Source organism: Protopterus annectens, chromosome 1.part1 (genome assembly GCF_019279795.1).
Source record: "Protopterus annectens isolate FY-2018-M chromosome 1.part1, PAN1.0, whole genome shotgun sequence".
In the NCBI taxonomy this organism is placed as follows: domain Eukaryota; kingdom Metazoa; phylum Chordata; order Ceratodontiformes; family Protopteridae; genus Protopterus; species Protopterus annectens.
The window spans coordinates 832,489,106-832,506,403 of record NC_056726.1 but is presented as its reverse complement, the minus strand read 5'-3'; the positions used below and the strand labels follow the sequence as shown (position 1 = coordinate 832,506,403).

The 17,298-nt window shown below is 46.5% G+C and overlaps 1 protein-coding gene across 2 annotated transcripts in view; it reads right to left on the bottom strand.

Moving 5' to 3' along the window:
- Nucleotides 1–17,298, bottom strand: part of RGP1 (RGP1 homolog, RAB6A GEF complex partner 1) — a 1,859,064-nt gene that overhangs the window by 1,360,508 nt on the left and 481,258 nt on the right. The window lies entirely within an intron of this gene.

The following is a 17,298-nucleotide window of genomic DNA, read 5'->3' as shown; positions in this document are numbered from 1 at the left end:
GCAGGAGCAGTGTTGGACGAGGTACGTGATAAGGTTGCTTCCCAGCTTGCGACCCTAGAATCCATCTCCAACTCATCCATGCGGTTGATTGCACATACAACAGAAGGGGCAGCCTGAGCAGCGGGTGCAGGCGTTTTCATGGCACTTCACGCCTGGATCCACTTGTGTGACTTCACGGACCCCTTCAAGTCTTCCTCCGTCAGTGCTCCCATTGATGACTCCTCATTGTTTGGCCCAAAAGTTAGACACATTAGTTAGGTGTAAGAAGGACGGATAGACCCTTTCTGCTGTGGGCGTACATTTTTCCACTTCTCAACAACCCTATTTCAGGAATCGTAGGAGTGGAAAGATGTGGTTTAGAAAGTTCCAAGGGCCTTTTCGGGACACACGTGGTGATTTTTTTCCCCTGGACGGGGGGGGGGGGACTGTTCAGGAAGACTCCTCTCCCATGGCAGATGGGGCCCGCGCAACCAGGGTTCCAAAGATCCTTTCTCTGGGCATCCCTATCAGCGCTCCTGAGGAGCAATCCGATTGCTTACCTCTGAAGGCAGTCGGGGGGAAGATTCTCTCTGCACCAAGTAGCCTGGCTCTCAATAACATCAGATTCCTGGGTGCAAAAAATAATTACCAGAGGTTACCATATCCCCTTCGATCTTTATCCAGGGCCACAAAGGCGAATCCCAAATGTTCCACCCAGTCAGAGGGCTGCAGCAGTTCAAGAAATTCAAAAGCTGTTTCAAAAAAGAGTCATCCAAACAGTCCCACCAGACCAAATAGGATCCGGATTTTACTCAAGATTCTTTTTAGTGCCAAAAAAGACAGGGGACTGGAGGCCGATTCTAGACCTCAGTATCTTGAACAAGTTTGTCCGACAGACAAAATTCTGGATGGTCATGGTTCAGTCTATCCTTCCATTTCTGGAGAAAGATGATTGGATGTGCTCGATAGGTCTTCAGGATGCGTACTGCCACATAAAAATGGACAAGTGCTCCAGAAGATACCTCCACTTCCAGGTGGGAGATGATCATTACCAATTTTGTGCACTGCCCTTTGGTCTCACCACAGCCCCTAGGGTGTTCAGCAAATGCATGGCAGTGGTAGCAGGTCATCTGAGATTGCAAGAATTTCAGGTGTTTCCATATTTAGATGATTGGCTCCTTACCGCCCCCACCAGGTATCTACTGCTTCATGCCTTATGCTACATTCTGGAGCTGGTAGGGTTCTTAGCCATTTCAATAAACAAAGAAAAGTCAAAAGTGGCACCCACTCAAAGAATAGAATTCACTGGAGCAACATTCGACACAATATATTGTGTGGTTCCTCTACCTTTTCACAGACTTCAAAGGTTAAGGTCACAGCTCCAAGTGATCCTCTCTCAAGACATAGTCCCAGCTCGCTTAGTCTTACAACTATTAGGATCAGTGGCAGCGATAATCACCCTAGTTCCCCTGGCGAGGTTCTACATGTGGCTGCTTCAATGGCTCCTAGCTTTACAGTGGTCTCTGTTAACACACCAGATGTCTTATCGAGTCCACATAACAAATTGATGCAAGCAGGATCTGAACTGGTGGATGAAGCCAAAAGAAGAGTTATGGAGTTGCCCCTTTTTCTCCCCCTCAGCCCAAGGCTGTAGTGACCATGGTTGCATTCCTGATGGGGTGGGGGGGCATTATCAGGGGGAAGACAGTCCAAGGCACTTGGTCCCCTTTAGAGTCCAATTTGCATAATAACGTCCTAGAAATGAGGGCAGTGCTTTTAGCGTTGCAAGCATTCCAATCTGCTCTTCCCTCGGGGACAGTTGCTATCCAATCAGACAACATGTCGGGTCTTTTGGTACATCAATAAACAAGGAGGAACCAGATCTTATCCGTTGTGTTGGGAAGCCCTGAGAGTATGGTAGTGGGCAATCGCCTCTAACCGCTTTCTGATTGCAATGTACATTCCAGGGAACTCCAACGTGATTGTGGACAAACTGAGCAGATGCATTCTCCCTCACAAGTGATCTCTCAATCCTATAGTAGTGGTGGCAATCTTTCGTCATGGGGGTCTGCCTTGCTGTGATCTGTTTGCATCTCCCGCAAGCCACAAATGCAGCAGCTACTTTGCCCTAATTCCCCCTCAGGGGGAGTCTCCGAGAGATGTTCTTCTGCATGATTGGCCCCCGGGACTACTTTATGCCTTTCCTCTTTTTTCCCCTAATACCCCAGTTTTTGAAGCACAATGGTTGAGATGCAAAGTGATCCTCATTGCACCTTATTGGCCCCGTCAAATCCGGTTCCCCTTTCTCTGGCCTCACCTAGTTTACCGTCCATGGACTGTGGACCCAACTACGGGACTACTGTCTCATCTGCAGGGGTTGGTCCATCCTAACCTACAAAGTCTCAGGCTGACCGCTTGGTACCTCCACTTCCAGTAATTGCCAGGCAGAATAATCTATCTTCCCCAGTACAAAAGATACTTCTGGCTTCCTATAAACCATCCACCAGGAAACTTTATCTTAGTAAATGGAATAGATTTGTGATCTGGTCTCAAGGAGAAGGAGTAGACTCCTTTTCAGCCTTGATTAATAAGGTGCTAGAATATGTATCAACTTTAATCCAATCGGGAGCCTCCACTTCTACTGTGAGACTTAATTTAGTGGCTATTTCAAATTTCCGTAATGGCTTTGATGATTTTTCCTTGATAACTCACCGCCTGTGCAAAACCTTCCTAAAGGGAGTTATGCATTTGAGACCACCTTTTAAAGAGCCCATTGAACCTTGGAATTTGACATTAGTCTTACAATCTTTGATGCATCAGCCCTTTGAGCCAGCAGCCACCTGCAATATCAATTTTTTATCTTGGAAGACCTTATTCCTGATGGCCATCACTTCAACCAGGAGAATATCTGAATTGCAGGCATTGTATGTAAAGCGCCATACATCATTTTTCATAAAGAGAGAGTATCCCTTAGGATTAATCCCTCTTTTCTACCCAAAGTTCTCAGACTCAAACAGTAACCAATTCATTGACCTGCCAGTTTTCTTCTAAAAATTTTCAAAGGAGAATATTGTTTGCATTTGTTAGACATACACAGATGATTACATTTTTACTTAGAACAAAATCATTTAGGAAATCAATTTCCAAAGTCACCTTATCGAAATGGTTGAGAGATTGCATCACCTTTGTTTATCATCAAAATAAAATTAATCTATTAACTAAAGTCAAGGCTCATTCTACCAGATCAGTTTCCACTTCAGTGGCCTTTCATTCTAGAGCCTCTATGGATGACATTTGGGCAGCAGCAACTTGTGCTGCTTCCCATACCTTTATCACTCATTACAAATTGGATATGGCCTCCAGGGGAAGAGCATCCTTTGGCTCTATGGTGCTCAGGAATATCCTTCCCTAGGGCCTCCCCGGACATAAAGTAGCTTGGGACTCTGTTCCAACTGTCATGAATGAATGAAGATTGACAACATCAGATAAAGAAGTTATGTTCTTACCAAAATGTTCCATCTGTGTTGTCAATAGTCATTCATTCGTGACATCCCACCCTCCTACCCCCTCCAAAGACTTCTGCAGGTATGGAACTAGTCCTGGTTCTGTAGTAGGGCAGTTGCTCAGACAAAGCTTCTGCTTTTTTATTTCTACGGGCAAAACTCGATCTGAAGGAAAGGGAAGAGAGGCACTATGGGTAGTCTCAGCTCGAGAGTTTCTGGCTGGCCTGAGCTTGTTAGAACGGCTGAGTCTGTTCCGAAAACGGAACCGAAACTCAAGTATCAAGAATGAATGAAGATTGACAACACAGATGGAACACTGTGGTAAGAACATAACTTCTTTATATCGCCCTTTGAACCTGCCATTCAGGACAATCTAAGGATCATCACTTGGAAAACTGCTCTTCTCATTGTTCTGACATTTGTAAGAAGAGTACCTGGACTGCGAGCTCTCATGGTTGGAGATCCCCATTTGTTTGTTTTTTTTGTTTGTTTTTTTTTTTTTATAGAGATAAGGTTTGTCTGTAGACAAACCCCTCTTTAATGCACAAGGTTGTTTCAGAGTTTAAATTGAATCAACTCACTTGTATCCCTGTTTTTTTTTATCCAGATCCTAAAAATAAGGGAAAAAAGTTATACACACTTTAGATATGCACTGGCATCTCAGAACAGTGTCCTTCAGGAAAGATGACCAGAGATTTATTTCCTGTGCTTGGACTAAAAAGGTCAATCCATGATTAAATATACTATTTCCATGTGATTGTCCTCTGCTGTTGTTTTTGTTATTCTTACCACGAAAGATCCATTTTGGTAGCATTAAGCACACTGTACAAGAGCCTCATATTTTATGATGGTATACTGGAAAGGGGTGGACTCTAGAAGCATTTTAGACTTAGCAACTTGGTCCACTCTCCATGTATTTACAAAGCACTAGAAGCTGGACTGATATTCTATATCTGGAGCAGGACCCTTTCACCTCATTCTTCCAGGTTGCATAAAGCTATAATTATCTCCCCATAGGCTGCTTGCAGCAGTGAGGAAGTTGAGGACAGTACATTTGCATAAGTTGCACTTGGCTGTAACAGTAGATGTTCAAATTCTTTACTGCAGCAGGAGCCACACCCACACTCCATCCCCCTTCTTGTAAGTAGTTTTGGTGGAATATAAGGTCGAGCTGATGTCTCTTCTGTCCATGCTCATCTAATGACTTATCAGTTCCATACGGATCTGACACCAGCAGCTTTTAGATATTTGGATCCAAGGTTCAGGCTCCTCCTTCTACCTGCAGTTCCTCTCCTCATATCAGTACATCAGATTTCATTTGCAGCTTAAATGCTTCAAACGTGGTTGTTTGCACAGTGCTCGTCTCATCAAAGTATTCGTGTTTGGATCTTTTGAAAATTCATCTTTATCCATCACATTTAGCTGTATACTCTATATCTTCATAGTGTAGGTCTACTGTTTTCTGTAGTAGAATTACTTATTTTTCTTTTTGCTTCAATCCTCTGTTACGTTCCACAATAAAAAAAAAAAAAAAGAAAGAAAAAAATTTTTCACTCTGTTGTGCATTTTGGGATTCCTAGTGCCATTAGTGTCTACTCAGTTGAAGAGAATTTATGATTTATTGTTAACTTACTGCTGTATTCTTCCTTGTGCGTGTGTTTGTTGTTGTATGATTTTTATTTTTCATTCAGCTGTGTGGATTGTCTTTCTAAAGTGATATGTCTGACAAGGACTTTGAGTTTCAGAGATGTGTCACCTGCAGTCACAAGATTCCCCCTCAGGAATAATAGGAGGCTCATGGGTAATACTAATTTACAACATAATAAGAATAATAGAAGGGGTCAAGCACACAACAAATTAAGGTTTATTACCTAAGCTGTAACTGCTGTTCAGAACTCCTGTATGTTTTGAGACCTAGCTAATGTTCTAACTTACAAACTGCTTGATGTTCATCGTGTTTCACTGTTGCAGTCATGACTGTAGGGTTCTCCCCTGCCGGCAGGCAGCCCTCGGTCAGCCAGAATCCCAAAGTCTGGGTCCGGCGTCGGCTGTTCAACCATGCTCCCTGACGTCAGAGCACCAGGAGTACAAAGCTGACAGCCGACGCCATCTTCTCCAGTCTTTCTTGTCGTGCGGTGATAGCAGTTCGCAAGTGCCGGTCGTCTGACTCCTGACTATTTTTTCTGATAAACTTCAGTCCGAAGATTTTCTTCTCCACTCACAGCTAAGTACCCCGTTGGGGAAACTTTTTTCTTGATCCACTCCAATGTCAAAAAAATTTAATAATTGTATTTCATGTGGGAAGCAAATACCTCATAAGGATTTTCATTCTTACTGTATTCCTTGCTTAGGCCCTGACCACGACGTAGCTAGTTGTCGGTTTTGTGCTAGATTCAATCAACGTACAATTAAGCGAAGGTACGATTTTGCTTTTCATTACTTCGGTAGGCTCTTTAACTACAAAATGTCGTCGGATACGGTTCCGGCTACGGGAGTTCACAAACGTCGCAAGGATAAAGACAGGCCTCCGAGGTCCAAATCTGATGATAGCGCATGGCGGAGCCAGCTTCAGGTTCGGCCGTCGTCAGTGAGGCGCTTTTGCAGCCCCTGTCGGCCATTTCAGAACCGATGGCCGAAACGGACTCTCATGAGGAGCCAACCAGGCCTTTAAATATTTATATTGCAGGACCTTCGGACAATGCTCCTTCGGATGGGTCCGGAGCCGCTGTGCAGGTACCGGCTTCCGAAGGGGTTTTCAGGCCTACTCAGCTTCTAATAAAGGCAAAGACTCCTTCTAAATCAAAGACTGCAACACAGGCCTCTTCTGAACCGGCTCCCAAGTCACAGAAACAGTTACTCAAGATGGCGGAGGATTTACTTACTATGATTAGGGGTTCACATCCCCCTCCAGATAAAAGGCCAAGGCAGGACGTTTATTATGATTCCTCTGATCAGGCTTCTGTTTCCTCAGTTTCTTCTTCTGACCAGGTATATTCTTTCCCTCCTTATGAGGATTCTGATGCTGAGGAATCCATTCCTTCAGCTTCTCCCCCTGAGGATTTCTCTTTTGGGGAAACTTTGCATGAAATGAGGGAACATTTCCACTGGGAAGGACAGGAGTATTCGGAATCTAAGAAAAGACTGAGGGATTTTCTTCTTCTTCCCCAACATAGACCCCTGGCTATTCCACCTGTTTTGGATATTGTGGATGATGCCTTTTCGGAGGCTAACTTAACCCCTGACTCCTGCTCCTGTTAACCCTGATAGATATTACAGGGTTCCTGATTCCCACCAGTTTTTATACAAGAACCCTTCTGCTGACCCTGAAACTATTTCTCAGGGTCCTAAGGGAGTTAAGGCCGCTTCTGCCAAAAATCCCATTCCTACTGAAAAGGATTCTCGATCCTTAGAAAGATGGGGCAAAAAGGTGTACACTTCTGCTACTTTGTCTATTAGGGCTTTAAACTGTCAGATGTTAAGTTGTCAATATCGCCTTCATTCTTGCTGGATGGGTTCGGAGCCGATCCTCGGCTCCGACTCGGCACTTGCTTAGCTAGAGAACTCCTTTTACCAGCTCGAGGCAACCCTATATCCCATGATGCAAGGCGAGACTACCTCAGATCTCGTTTGCCGCTTTGCGAAGGTCTCTTTTTCGCCAGCTCAGGTAAGTTTGAATTTTCAAACAGTTTAGTCAGGGTTTTTTCTCTCCCTTGCCCTTTTTCATAGTGTGTAGTGTTTCTACAGCCCACCCTATTCCCCCTATATTTAAAACTTTCTAGTTAGTTATCTTTATATTTTTCAGTTAGGCCTAGGCCTCTTTTCTTAATCCCTATCTGTGTGTGTGTTTTTGTTGGGATTAATAGTGTGACTGTTTGGGGTGTGTGAGTGTTGTTTTTTACTTGGACTATGTCTAAGGAAGGAAAGGTCTCAGGCTTCAAGAAGTGTGACTCGTGCTGTCAGAAAATGTCTCTGACAGACGGTCACACTTCTTGTGTTTACTGCCTGGTGCCTTTACACCTGCAGGACTCCTGTGCCATATGTCATTCTTTTAGCCAGAGAGTCCTGCAGGAGAGGAGGAACAAGTTGATCCTCCGTGGCTTATTAAAGCCAGAAGGTTCACCCACTAAAACTGGGTCAAATAAACCTTCAAAGCCACCTAAGGTTCAGGCTACAGTTGTTAAGCCTTCCCCGGTGGCTCTGACTCCTTCGGAGTCGAGATCGGCTCCGGCTGGAGCCGATCTTTCTACTTCTGATGTGGTAGTGTCAGTTCCTACCGGCTCCGACACACTATCTACAGTTGCCTTGTCGGCTCCGGCTGGAGCCGACGTGTTATCCAGTATCGGAGCCGAGAAGCCTTCGGCTCCATCTGGAACCCAGAGGACGTTGGCTCCGATGGCTTCGTCCAAGAAGAGATCTCGGTCCCCTTCTTTGGAATCGATACACTCGGCTCCGAGGTCTCCTCTTTTGTCGGAACGGAGTCATCGGAGCCGATCTTCGAGATCTTCCAGGCTGTCTGACCATGATTTAGAGAGGGTGGTAAGCAGGCTGTTGAAGTCGCAGGCACTAGCCCAAATGCTCCATAGCCCGTCTCAGCAGACTTCGGCTATTGCTCTTCCCCTTGAACTTCCTCCTCCGACTCCCCACCAGAGTTCGGAGCCAGAGCTTCTCGGGACAGCGACCGTGTCGGCGCCGGAACCGATACATCCCCTTTCGTCTCCGTCGTCTTCGGCTCCGATCTTCTCCATGAGACCTTCCTTGGAGGGATCCAGTCGTCGAGTTTCCCTTGTCGGCTCCGAGGGGGCTAGTGGCATCGGACTCTTGTCCGACCCCGCTCTCCCTCTCGGGGCTTCGGCTTTGGTAAGCTCAGCACCGACATCGGCCTCGGAGCCTTCTCTCTCAGTGGAGCCAGGAATTCCTATTTCTTCGGAACGGGAATATTCTGGCCTCCCTGGGAGAGGAGCCTTTGAGGTGATGAGGAGTGTCCTGGCACCTGAGCCAGGTCAACGGTCCATCCTTTTAGCTCCTCCCTCTTTGGTGCCTGTTGATGTCTCTTGCCAGCCTCTTGCTCTCAGGCCCAGGGATCCATCGCCCCAGGTTTCCCCATTGGGAATAACTTCCTCTTCCGAGGTTTCTCCTGATCCTGCAGGGGAACCCCCTTGGAAGAGGACGTGTAAGAGGAAACACACAGACTCCCCTGAGTCTACAACATCTGATACCGACTTAGATGAGTCGGAGGGTTCCCACGGTCCCCTCTGAGGATGTCTCCTTTTCAGACATCCTTGAACTCCTCAAACAGAGGGGAACTGGCCTTCCATTGACCCCTCCGAGGATGAGTCGGTATACCTGGAGGCTATTGGATCCCGACCCTCCACCTCCTGGGTGTCTCCGCCTTCGACCCACTTATGCAGGTAGTGGCTCGGAAGGCGTGGCAGCTCCAGATTCTGTGGAACCGGTCCCCAGGAGGCCATCCAAATTTATTACGGCCCCTTCAGACAAGCAGTTTCTTTCTAAGGGCGTCTCTGTGGATGCTATGGTAGTGGCGGCCACCAAGAAGGAACTTGCGGATCCTTCAGTGCCTGTCCATCCTCCTAACAAAGATTCTAGGACCATGGACAGGTATGGCAAGCGGATGTTTTCTTCAGCGACCTTTGCTGCGTTCGCTGAACTACCTTTGTCATTTCACCAGACTTCAAAGAGATATTCTCAAGGAACTAGGTGAAGTGGTTCAGGATCCTTCAGCTGCTGGGGCTCAAGACAAGATTGCCTCACAGCTAGCAATCCCAAATTCTTTAACCAACTCCTCCATGCGGCTCATATCCTATGCAGCCGATGGAGCGAACAGAGCCGCAGGCACAGGAGTGGCTCTTAGACGTCAAGCCTGGATGCGGCTTTGTAATTTTGCGGACCCCTTTAAGGCGTCCTTCACCAATACCACCTTTGACGGTTCGGCTTTGTTCGGACCTCAGGTGAAGGAAACCTTGACCAGGTGTGAACAAGACGGCAAAACTCTTTCTGCCGTAGGAGTCCATTTTTCCACCCCTTCTAGACCCTATCCCAAGGGTCAGAAAGGAGGAAAGATGTGGTTCCGTAAAGCCCAAGGAGCAGCACCGGACACGCGTGGTCAGATTACCCCCAGAGGCAGAGGGGGTAACAATAATAGATGCCGCCCTAGAGGCAGGGGGGGTCCTCAGAATCAGGGCAACAGGGAGTCTCTTCCTGAGAAGCCCTTTCAGCATCCCTGAGGTGTTGCCCGACTGTCCACCCTTTGAGGCAGTCGGGGGAAGGATATCGCTGTACCCAGTAGCCTGGCGTTCCCTTTCACAAGATATGTGGGTACAGTCAATCATATCCGAGGGTTACAAAATCCCCTTCGAAAGGTATCCCGTACCTCACCAATCCCTTCCAGACATCTCACCCGATCAAAGGGATTTGGCAAAACAGGAGGTTTCAAAGCTCCTAGAAAAAAGAGCCGTCGAGACTGTTCCAGCAGACCAAGTAGGATCCGGCGTCTACTCGAGATTCTTTTTGGTCCCCAAAAGGACGGGAGATTGGAGACCGATTTTAGACCTGAGCAATCTAAACAGATTTGTCAAGAAGGCAAGATTCCGGATGGTCACGCTTCAGTCCATTCTGCCCTTTCTGGGCAAGGACAACTGGATGTGCTCGATAGACCTTCAGGACGCGTACTATCACATAAAGATACACAGGCGCTCCAGGAGGATGTTCTTCATCTCACATTGCTGCAGTCCTTACTTATGGGTAGTCCGCTGTCCTCGGTCGGCCCGAATACCAAAGTATTAGGCTGACGTCGGTCATGGGCGCCTAGATCTAACATCAGAGCATCAGGGTATAAAGGCGCATGACCGATGTCATATCCTCAGTCTTTTTTGCCGCATGGTCCGATGCAGAAGCAGCGTTGCAAGTGCCGTTCGGCGTTCTGAAATTTTTCGTTTTTGGAGTTTCAGACCGATACCAAGTTGGGCTAAGTACCCCGTTGGGGAATATTTTTGTTTTTTCTTGCCTCAGTTACTTACCGGATGTCAGAAAAAGTGAATAATTGTATTTCTTGTGGGAAACAGATACCGCATAGGGATTACCACTCGCTTTGTATTCCTTGTTTGGGGCCGGAGCACGACGTAGTCGGGTGTCGGTTTTGTGCTAGGTTTAATAAGCGCACTATAAACGGAGGTTAGATTGCGCTAGGTTAGTCTTTGGCAAGAGGTGTAATTATAATATGCCGTCTGATGTTCCGACGCCTGCTTCTACTAAGAAGCGCAAAGACAAATCTTTAAAGCCTAGGCAGGATGATTCGTCCGTTTCGGACGCCGGACCTTTAGAAGCTACAGCTGAACAGGTGGATCCGGCTGAAGTTTCTGTTGAGTCCCAGGGGGAAACTTTGATTTTACAAGATGTGGCCTCTCAGGAGGCAGGTCAGGCTGAAGGGGCCTCTCAGGTTACTATTCTCCCTTCTATGCTTAAGGTGGTTAGGCCTTCTGCTACTGTTTCTAAGGCTCCTTCTAAGGGCAGGTCTGTTTTGCCTTCCTCTGGTGTCAGTTCTGGTTCTTCAGGGTCTGTGCCTAAAAAGCACATGCTTAAAATGGCAGAAGATTTGATTACTTTAATTAGAGGTTCTATGCCCCCTCCTGATAAGAGGCCCAGGATGGAGCCAGAGTTGGAAAGTTTGGAGCAGGCCTCAGATGATTCAGAGTCTTCTACTGAGGACATTCAAGATTTCCCTCCTTATTCTGATTCTGATGCAGAGGATTCCACTCCTTCTGCTTCTCCTCCAGAGGATTTTTCATTTTCAGAAACTCTGCATTCCATGAGGGAGCATTTTAAGTGGGAGGGACAGGATTACTCTGATTCCCGGTAGAGGCTTAGGGAGTTCTTGTTTTTACCACAGCATAGACCCTTAGCTATACCTCCGGTTTTGGATGTTGTTTCAGATGTTTTTTCGGAAGCTTCCCTTAATCCAGATTCTGTGCCTACTGCCCCAGTTAAACCGGACAGGTATTACAGGGTGCCTGAGGCTCATAAATATCTGTATAGAAGTCCTAGGGCGGACCCAGAAACTATTAGTCAGGGGCCTAAGGGTGTTAGAGCCTCTGTTGTTAAGAATCCGGTTCCTCTGGATAAGGAAGCTAGAGCTTTGGATAGATGGGGTAAGAAGGTGTATACCTCTTCTACTTTAGCAATGAGAGCTTTGAACTGCCAGTTTCATATGTTGAAGTATCAGAATTTCCTCCTTTCTCAGCTAAGATCTAAAGTGGATGCTTTGGCAGAGGGCATAGAGTGTAAAGAATTGCAGGATTTAGTGCATGTTTCTGAACCGGTGGGTAAGCACTCTGCAATGTGGTTTTGATGCTTTACAGGCTTCTTCTAGGGTGGCGGCCACTGGTTCAGTTATTCGTAGGCATGCCTGGCTTAAGGATCAGAATTTGTCTGAGCATGTTAAGTCTAGAATTCTGGATGCCCCTTTGCAGTCTGAAGTTTTGTTTGGTCCTCCTGTGGAGTCAGTCTTAAAGAAAATGGAAGACAAGGCTAAGTCTATGCAGACTGTTAAAGATTTTTTGCAGGTACAACCTCCAAAGTTTAGTAGAAATTGGCCTACTAAGGGGTGGACGTACCCTTCTTCTGATTCTCAGTCTAGGGGTAGATCTAGGCGTGGTAGGGGCAGAGCTCAGAGTATCTTCAGGCCGAGACAATGGAGTTCGCCTGCTCAATCTGCTGGTGAGGGCAGGGGCCAGTCCTTTCGTAAACAGGCCCAATGACCTGCATTTTCAGCTGCCAGATTCCTCTTGCCTGGCAGCTCCTTTGGGAGGAAAGTTGGCTCTTTTCAAGCAAAATTGGCATTTAGTCACCCAGGACAAATGGGTATTGGACATTATAAACCGAGGTTACAAGTTCTATTTCCATACCATGCCTCCTTTCAAAGGCATGCCAGACGTCCCTCCTCGGCAAAGGATAGAGGCTCACAGACAAATTTCTTTACTTCTTCAAATAGGAGCTATACAGCCAGTTCCTCTGTCAGAAGTGGGCCTAGGATTTTATTCTCGCCTGTTTCTAGTTCCAAAGAAAGGAAACACGTGGAGACCAATTTTGGATTTATCTATCCTCAACACTTACCTGGACATTCCAAAGTTCAAGATGCTGACTTTACAACAGCTTTTACCTCTGTTGGGAAAAGATCACTGGATGGTTACTCTGGATCTCAAAGAGGCTTACCTTCATGTTCCTATCAGGCCCAGTTGCAGGAGGTACCTGCGTTTTCGGGCTGGAAATTTACATTATCAGATGTCCTTCATGGATGCATCTGCAGTCATAACAACTGGGTTGTCCTGTCGTCAGGCAGCCCTTCAGTCGGCTGGATTCCAAAGTCCGGGTCCGGCTTCGGCTGATGTCGCACTTCACCCGACGTCATCTCTGTTGGTCTTCAGGTATAAAAGCATCAGCCAACGCCATTTTCCCCAGTCTTTCTTGCCGCGTGGCGCCCGAAGCAGAAGCTGTTCGCAAGTGCCGGTCGGTCGGATCCAGAGATTACTTCTACCAAATACTACTTCGAAGACTTCTAAAGCTAAGTACCCCGTTGGGGACTCTTTCTTGCCTCAGCCGATGTCAGAAAAAGTTAATAATTGTTTAACCTGTGGGAAACAAATACCTCATAAAGATTTCCACTCTTATTGTCTGCCTTGTTTAGGCCCAGCCCACGACGTAGCAGCCTGTTCGCCTGTGCTTCTTTCAACCGACGAACGCTTAGGCGTCGATCGGAGTTTGCAGAACAGTTTTTCGGTTCTGATTTTGCGTACATTATGCCGTCGGATCCTCCGACTACCCAATCTGCCAAAAAACGCAAAGATAAAGACCGACACTCGCGGTCCGCGGTTTCGGCCGAAACCATGGTTAAGCAAACCGCGAGTGTCTCGGTTTCGGCCGAAACCGAGAAAACTGATCAAAGTACAGCTGAACCTATCTCTACAACTGAGGCCCCTGTTACCACTCTTGAATCGGCCTCAGAAATTTTATCCACTACAGTGGTTGCCACTGACTTATCAGACACCATTCCCTTGGATGTCTCTACCCCAGCACGTGGTGCTGCTAGGCCTCCAGCAGCCATGTCCATTAAGGCCTTCGCCAGGGCTAAAGCAGCCAAGACTACTAAGACAGTGCCTGTTAGACCCCCCACAACCAGGCCCTCTTCTAGTTCTCAAATGCTTACTTTGGCAGAAGATTTAATTTCATTAATTAGAGGATCTCAATCTCACCCAGACAGGGCCTCTCAGCCCCCAGAGAAGAGACCTAGGGCAGAGCCCCCTGAGCCAGTGTCCTCTGATGATTCTGCTGACGAATCAGACATAACTGACCAGCCAGAGGCTCCTTTCTCCAATTTTGAAGATTCTGATGCTGAAGAATCCATTCCAGCTGCTTCCCCACCAGAAGAATTCTCATTGGGGAAACCTTACATGCCATGCGAGAGCAGTTCCAATGGCAGCAACAGGATTTTTCAGACTCCAGAAAAGACTTAGGACCTTTCTGCACCTCCCACAGCACAGGCCCTTAGCTATACCTCCTGTTCTCTCTGTGGTGGATGATGCTTTCAATGATGTCTGCTCCGCACCAGACTCTTTACCTCCAGCCCCTGCCAAACCAGACAGATTTTACAGGGTGCCAGATACTCATCACCACCTTTACAAGGCCCCACTTGCAGACCCCGAAACTATATCCCAGGGTCCCAAGGCAGTAGCCGCGACCATAGCTAAAACCCTATTCCTTCTGAAAGGGAAGCAAGGTCATTAGACAGATGGGGTAAAAAGGTCTACACTTCAGCTACTCTCTCAGCTAGAGCTTTAAACTGTCAGTTTCACATGATACAATACCAAGAGTTTATGCTTGATCAGTTAACTAAAAAACTAACCACTGATGAATCTCTTGATAAGAAATATGTATTAGAAATGGTAAATAACATACAACAGGTTAGCAACCATTCCTTAAAATGTGGCTATGATGCACTGGAGGCTTCATTTAGATCAGCCATGACTGGCACAGTGATAAGAAGGCATGCATGGCTAAAGGAGCAAGCTTTACCGGATCATGTTAAAGCTAAGTTGCTAGATGCTCCTATGGATAAGACAAGTTTGTTTGGTACACCTGCCCAGCAGGTTATGAAGAAAATGGAAGAAAAGGCAAAATCTGTTCAAACGGTTAAAGATTTCTTGCAGGTTCAACCCCAAGGTTTAGCAGGAACTGGCCTGCCAAAATTGGTCCTTTCCTGACTCCACAAAATTTCAAAGGGGCAGGAATAGACGTTCCAGAGGCAGAAACCAATCCAGAGGAGGTGCCTACAGAGGACGACAGTGGCAAGGTAACAACAGAGGCACAGACACAACCACTGCCACTACATCAGCACAACCACAGTGACTTAACCCTAAATCCGCCTACCAGGGAACAAATAGCAGCTCCTCTAGGCGGAAAGTTAACCTTATTTTCAAAGAACTGGCACCACATAACAAAAGACAAGTGGATTTTACAAACCATAGATCAAGGTTACCGGTTTCACTTCCACACTTTACCAGTCAAAAGAGGAATGCCAAATCTACCTCCAAATCAAAAACAGAGGCACTACAACAGATAATGGAGTTAGCAAACATGAGAGCTGTGGAAAGAGTGCCAACAGCAGAGCAAGGAAAGGGGTTCTACTCCAGACTATTCCTAGTTCCAAGAAAGGAAAAAAGTTTGAGACCAATTCTCGACCTGTCCACCTTAAATACATACATCATTGTCCCAAAATTCAAAATGCTGACCCTACAGCAACTTCTTCCCATGCTGGGCAAGGAGTCTTGGCTGGTAACTCTAGATCTCAAGGAGGCATACCTGCACATCCCCATTCGACCAATCTGCAGAAGATACCTCAGATTTCTTGCAGGATCAGAGCACTATCAATTCTCAGCATTGCCCTTTGGCTTATCTACTGCCCAGAGTATTCACAAAATGCCTGACATCAGTAATCGCCCATTGCAGACTACAGGAATTCAAATTTACCCATACCTGGACGACTGCCTGCTACAAGGGGACAACAAAAGCAAGCTGACAACAGATTTACAAAGGGTCATTTACTTGCTACAAGCACTGGGATACACAGTCAATTTACAAAAGTCAAGGCTGATACCATCCCAAACAAGGACATTCTTGGGCTGAATTGGACACAGTAAAACAAATGGCATTCCTGACTACAGAAAAACAAAAGAACTCCCTCTTTACTTCTTGGCACTAACAAAACTGAACAAGTTAACAGCAAGAAAAGTACTGCAGGCCTTGGGCTTCATGGCATCATGCATAATCTTGGTCCCATTTGCCAGACTACATATGAGAAAACTACAGTGGTACCTAAAGAATTTATGGTCCCAACACAGACACAGCCTAGAAACAGAAATCCCACTAATTCCATGCTTAAAGCAGGAGTTCCTATGGTGGGCTCAGGCATGTCAGTCAAACCCAGGCCTACCCTTTCGCAGATGTCAAGCAAGCCAGACCATCACAACAGCCGCTTCAGACCTAGGATGGGGGGCCCACATGCTGGACAAATGCGTGCAAGGATTGTGGACACAGGATCAACTTCACCTGCACATCAACCTAAAAGAAATGCTGGCAGTAAAACTGGCAATCCAAAAGTTCAAACCATTTCTCCAAGAGGGCCAGTTGATGATAAGGACAGACAACACCACAGTCATGTGGTACATCAACAAACAGGGAGGCACTCATTCATAGCCCCTATGCAGAATGACTTTGGAGCTGTGGACCCTGGCACTCAGCTACAACATCCAGTTACAGGCAATATTTGTACCGGGAAAAGAAAATACTCTAGCAGACATATTAAGCAGAACCACATCGGATGCCCACGAATGGAAGCTGCACCGGACATCTTCAAGACCATCTCAAAGAAATGGGAATGCCTCAGATAGATCTATTCGCATCACCTCTCAATCACCAGCTCAAAAGTTCTGCACAAGGACATTCCACCCACTAGCATGGAAAGTGGATTCGCTCTCCTTCAGCTGGAAAGGCCTAACAGCATATGCATTCCCACCTCTTCCCTTGATACACAAAGTACTACTAAAAATCAAGGAAGAACGTCCAAGGATAATCCTGATAGCTCCAAACTGGCCAAGACAACACTGGTACCCACTGCTGAGGAGCATGTCTCGGAACAATATGTGGCCAATACCCTGATGCCTTTGATGTTAACTCAGAACAGCTACAGCATCATACATCCAAACCTAAAACGTTGCAACTGACTGCATGGAACATCACATAGCAGCAGCTAATCCAGAACTTTCCCAAAGAGTTAAAGACATTATTCTTGAAGCACGCAGACCTTCAACAAGAAGGAACTATGCTGGAAAATGGAAAAGGTTTGTCATTTGGAGTACGGAAAGAGGAAAAGATGTGTCAAACATAGATATGCCTAACATTCTGGAGTATCTGGCCGAACTTCTTCATTCAGGCCTGTCCTACTCCTCCATCAAGATACATGCATCAGCTATTTCAGCAGAATACAGCTTTGATCCACCTGTTTTTCGCACCCTTTGCTCAGGCAGTTCCTCAGAGGAATCAAGAATGTAAAACCTCCAAGGAAACCACCATTACCAGCTTGGGACTTAAACTTTGTGCTAGAAAAGTTGACACTATCACCCTTTGAACCAGCAGCAACAGCAGACCTACAACACCTGTCATGGAAAACTGCTTTCCTACTGGCAATTACTTCAGCAAGGAGGGTTTCAGAACTACAGGCCTTAATGGCAGTGCAACCCTTCCTAATCTT